The sequence below is a fragment of the Pteronotus mesoamericanus genome, unplaced genomic scaffold, assembly GCF_021234165.1.
Source record: "Pteronotus mesoamericanus isolate MK-2021 breed Mesoamerican mustached bat unplaced genomic scaffold, CSHL_Meso_final contig_78, whole genome shotgun sequence".
NCBI classification, from domain to species: domain Eukaryota; kingdom Metazoa; phylum Chordata; class Mammalia; order Chiroptera; family Mormoopidae; genus Pteronotus; species Pteronotus mesoamericanus.
The window spans coordinates 30,535,641-30,541,397 of record NW_026555258.1 but is presented as its reverse complement, the minus strand read 5'-3'; positions in this window follow the sequence as shown (position 1 = coordinate 30,541,397).

Sequence of the window (5,757 nt, the reverse complement as noted above, 5' to 3'; positions counted from 1 at the left end):
CTCTCTCTCTCTCAAATCAGTAAATAAAATTTTTTTAAAAAAGATGCTAAGTTCAATAAAGGATGCTTTGCCAATAATAGACAAAGCCAAAGTGGGGGAGGATTGAGGGTGGGAGTGGGAGGTGGGGGTGGGTGGGGCGGGGTAAAGCGGTGGTGGGAAAATGGAGACAGAAGTATTTGAGCAATAAATAAATAAACAAACACATAAATAAATAAAGTTAGCTAATCATACAAAAAAAAAAGATGCTAAGTTCAAGATTATTTATTACATGGCAATAGATAATACAAGCCTATCTCATTAAGACAGGAATTTCTAATAACATATTACCTTTTATATTTAATAATTACAAAATTTGGGGGTAAATTTTTGTTACTTATACTATTAATAATTACAATGATGTCAATCCAAAACAAAATTTTAACATTCAGAGCCTTATGATCATGGGATATTTTTAAAAAGTCAATTATATTTATATTACATTTATTTTACAAAGTATGATAAGTTGATCAATAAAAGCCTTTCAAGCATAAAATTCTAATACGATGGGGCAAGTATTTGGAATGGTAGTATATATTCATGGAGCAAAAAGAGGAATCTCGAATTTCTTAAGATCAATGAAAAGTTTTGTCATGCATTTTTAAAATAGATGGTAATTATCAAATCATTATGGTTTTAGAAGACATTGGATACATTTAAAAGTGCAATGCAACAATTTTATTTGAAAGGATCGATATTTACAATATATTAGAAATTATATCCCTAGAAACTAAGTTATCCTGAAAAAATTTAGATGTCAATTTAAAAGCGCACAAGTGACACACAAATTTTTAAAAATTATTTTAGAGAAGGTATTTTTAATTTTGTTCGGAATTCATGGCAATTCTTGAATATTCAGCTTGATTCCTTTAATCAATTATAGAACGTTCTTAGCTACTCTCACTTCAAACATTGCTTCATTCTCTTATCTCTCCTAGCTAAAATTACATGTTTATAAAACCTATTCCTCACCTCCCATATGTTTTTAATGTTTTTTTCTGTGTTTTATATCCTTTCGATTCTGCGTTTCAGCCTGGATAGCCGTCTGCCCTATATTCTGGTTCACTCATTGTCTCTTCACCTATGTCTAATCCAATATTAAAACTTATCTACTGAATTCTTAATATCAGCTACTATGAATTTTAGTTTTCAAATTTTCAAACTGCTGAAATTCTCTTTTTCTTTTAATTCCTTAACTCATTAATTGTAGCTATTTTCTAGTCTAGGTCCAATAATTTCATTATCTGAATCCCCTGGGATTTCTACCGTATGTCAGTCCCTGAAAATATTCCTGAGCAAGTTTTGTCTTAACACGCTTTTATTTTTGGATGACATTTTTTTTCCAGTAGGTACTACTGCGCTAAGGGCATTCGAAAACCTGAGCCACTTTAATTCAATCAAGGATTTATATGACTTAAAGCTGGGCAATAGGCTCTTTTCACCTTTATTCCTTTTGTATAGCCATTCAGAGTTTTCAACAAAAAGCCTGGTACACATATCAGGGCCCCTCCTGGGGTTGGTCAGCTATATTCTTCTCCCCAGCCTTGTTTATTGAATTCTCTATGCAACTTCTCAGACTCTGCTTTTAGAAATAACAATCACTTTGGGAGGAAAAGTGGCTCCGAATGCTAGGCTCACTTTTCTTGCCTCCCCTCCTCTCCTAGAGCTTGGGCCCACAATTCTTCCCTGCTTTGTTCATCCTCTGCCTTCGAAGAGATTTTTACATAACTTTTTTGTCCAGCTCTTCTAGTTGTTTCAGCGGAAGAGTTGGCCCGAAACAACTTTGCCCACCATTGCTGGAATGAAACCCTCCTCTCCCCTGACCTTTAGACTTAGATCTCCAGTAGCCTGTCGAATGTCCCCTGAATATCCCACAGGTCTCTGGGTTCACCATGTCCACATTGAAATCTTCCTTTCTCTCATCTCTGGCCCATCCCGCTCATCTGGCTTTTTCTGATGTGGCTATTTTCATCTTGGGTTTCCAAGCTATAAATATTGCCTGTGACTCTCCTCTCTCCCCCTCTCCCCCTCCCACTCCTTCCCTCCTAAATGCTATCCCTTACCAACTGTGTACGGTACCTCCGTTATTTTCCTTCCACCTGAGCCCAATGCTCCATGCCCTAGAATATCATCCTTGGCTCCCCTCGTCCCCCTCCTGAATAACAGCAGCTGTGTCTTTTCTAACCATCCTTCCTTCTTTCAGAACTGTCTCCTACACTTACACTGCCTGCACTGCCAGAGATTCTTCCAGAATAAAGTTCTCACCAAGTCATTATCTGTTTAAAATCCTCCAAAGGCACCTCATAGCCATTGCAATTAAGGAATAATCTTCACCTGGGCGCTCAAGCGCTCCATGGTTTGACTCCACCACTTCCTTCATATGCATGCATTTTTCCTGATTCTTCTATCATTTAGTCAAATCATTTTGCAGAGTACAGCACCATCTCTCCTCTTCCCCTCTGTACCATATGTCTCACAACCCTTCTCCTCTGAGATCTGTCTCAAATGTTACTTCATTCAATCTATTAACAAATATTTATCAAGCACCTGCTATGTGCCAGGTATAATGCCAGACCCTGACAGTACAAAGGTGAGCAAGGAAGACATGGTCCCTGACCTCACCTAAAGGTCTAGGGGGCAACGCAGAAACTAAAACAAGACTTTTCTCCTGGAGGAAACTTTGAGGACTTCTCAACCAAATATGACTAGCCTCCCTTCTATTTCTCTGAAACCTTCCAGGATTCCCTATCACTAGTAAGGCCTCTAAATGCATTCAGGGTCCCACCACATGTCTCCAAATTGCCTTCAGATATTCCTCCTCTTAAGCTCTTCAGGCCCAGCCAAACTAACTTACAGTCATACCTCATTTTATTGGGCCTCACTTTAATGTGCTCCACAGATGTTGTGTTTTTCACAAATTGAAGGTAAGACCCTCCATCAGAAAAAAAGATTACAACTTGCTTTATTGTGGTGATCTGGAACAGAACCCACAACAGCTGAGGTATGCCTGTACTCACTGCCCCCTAGACATGCCAAACTCTGAACCTCTGCACAACAATGATTAGGCCACAGCACTGACTCTTCTAAATCTTACCCATATGCCAAACCTAAGTTCCAAGCCACCTCCTCTGTCAAGTCATCCTTCAGCTGATTTCCCTCATTTTGAGGGTGTAAATAGCTGATTTTGCATATGGGATGTCTCCTCTAGCAAGTGACTCTCAGGACAGCTTTCCTGGAGTCATACACTTGCCTGGCAGAGAACGTGGTCTTTCCCTCAGCTACTACTGCTGTAAGCAATCAAAAGTTGCCATCCCTGGTTTCTCTCATGGTCGCCGCTTCCCCTTATTCTCTCCACAGGCACAGGACAGACTGTTTCAAGAAGAAAATAAATGTGAAACTACTTCATACATTATTGTCAATTTATGTTAGGGAAGAGCATTGAACAAGAAGAGGGAGGGGACAACGGAGTCAGCTGCAGGCTCTAAAAATTTAAGTTTCTTAAATGTTTTTCTTCAAAACATTCCTACATTCCATATTTACAATGATGTTAAAAGTAAACATATGCTTTAAGCAATTACTTTTGTCCATAAAAATCCATGTATATATTTATTAAATATTAATACCCATTATTTCTGAAAATATTTAAAGACATATTCATTTCTGTATATCAAAGCTAACACTGCATTCTTAGGCAAGTTGCTTTTTTTTCTTTAAATTGTACTTTATTGATTATACTATTACAATTGCCCCTATTTTTCCCCTTTTGTCCCCCTCCTCCCAGCAGCCCCCACTCCCTCAGGCAATCCCCCCACCATTGTTCATGTCCATGGGTCATATGTATAAGTTCCTTGGCTACTTGGCTACTCCATTTCCTATACTGCACTTTACATCCTCATGGCTCTTCTGTAACTACTTATTTGTACTTAACCCCCTCACCTCGTCACCCCTTCCCCTACACACCGCTCCCATCTGACAACCATCAAAACACTCTCTGTACTCATAATTGTCTGTTCTTCTTGTTTGCTTAGTTTTTTAGATTCAACTGTCGATAGATATGTATTTGACATTTTACTGTCCATAGTTTTGATCTTTTTTAAGTAAGTCCCTTTAACATTTCATATAATAATGGTTTGGTGGTGGTGAACTCCTTTATTTATTTATCTATTTATTTATTTATCTGGGAAGCTCTTTATCTGCCCTCTAATTCTAAATGATAGTTTTGCTGGGTAGAGCAATTTTGGCTGTAGGTCCCTGCTTTTCATGTCTTTGAGTATTTCTTGCCAATCCCTTCAGCCTGCAAAGTTACCTTTGAGAAATCAGCTGACAGTCTTATAGGTATTCCCCTATAGATAACTGCTTTTCTCTTGCTGCTTTTAAGATCCTCAATCTTTAATCTTTGGCATTTTAATTATGTGTCTTGGAGTGGGCTTCTTTGCCTCCCTCTTGTTTGGGACTCTTTGGGCTTCCTGGATGCAACTTGCTTCTTAAAGCAATCTTATATTACAGCATCTTGTAACTTTACTTATAATTTCATGTTTCCACATATTGGATTTTCCTAAGCAGAGGCACGTGACTATTATTTGTGCTTTAGAGTCTTGGTGTTAATAACCACCATAGGCTTCGTTACCTTTAAACAACAACAACAAAGTATATTTTTAAAAACCAATTTCTTTTTTGCTGACAACCTCGAGACATCTTTGACCTCTGGTTGGCTGGTTTTTTATTTTTTCCTTTTCAGGGTGATGGTGGTAAAGGATTGTCGGCCATTGCAATAAGCTCCCCTCCTCAACATGGGCGTGATTAAGTGGAATCACTCCAAATGATTTCTATGGTGTAGACAAGATTAACTAGCCACTTAATATTAACATGTCCCTGATTTAAAATACTTAAGGAACTTTTTTAAATTAAGTCCCCAGCTGGAAAATGTATGTACTATAAGAGGTTGGGGCTAGAACCACTATGTAGGTGCCCAGTAGACCTAGGTTCCCTTGACCATTGACTGCCTGTGTGACTGATCCCTTTGTTTCCTTATGAGCTAGGTAACCCCTACGGAATTTTCCAGCTCCAGAAACTTCTGTCTAGTTCTGAAAAGACGTACTGGCTGCAAAAGCATAAAAGGACTCTGTAAAAGCATATGTATTTTCCTTTTTATAAAAATATTGCGGGAAAAAAAATCAAGAGTGGATTCGAATCAATCATAGTTAAGGCAGGTTGTTCTAAAGAAGAAAATAAATCCAGCTGTGTGAATTGAGTTACATACATTTTTAAAAAATAAATCTAGTATATCGCCGTAAAAGCATGCAGCCTTCCCAACAATCGTGGGAAGGAGGCAATGCAGGATTCCCAGTCTCCTTTTACAGATGCGAAAACCGAGGTTCAGAAAGTCTAAGTAGCTTGCCTCTTCTGCAACCGGCCCAGCATCGCTGCCTTCACCTCCGGGTTCTTGACTAGGGTCCACTGAGATGTGTCGGAACCAGGCCCACGCACCGTGCTAAAGGGTCGGCGAACAAGGCTGCTTTAAGTCAAGTCCCACTTCCGCCTTCCTGGAGCCCACGAGGCTTACCGCCCTCACCTCAGGCGCTGCCCGAGTCACGAGTTTTCCTCGGGGGCCGTCCCTCCTTCTGCTGATTGGGCAGCTCTTGAACGATTGCTGTCCTCTAACTGGTTGTTACCTTCTTGGTTCTCCCACACCGCCTTAGACCAACCGGATATAGGGGCAGG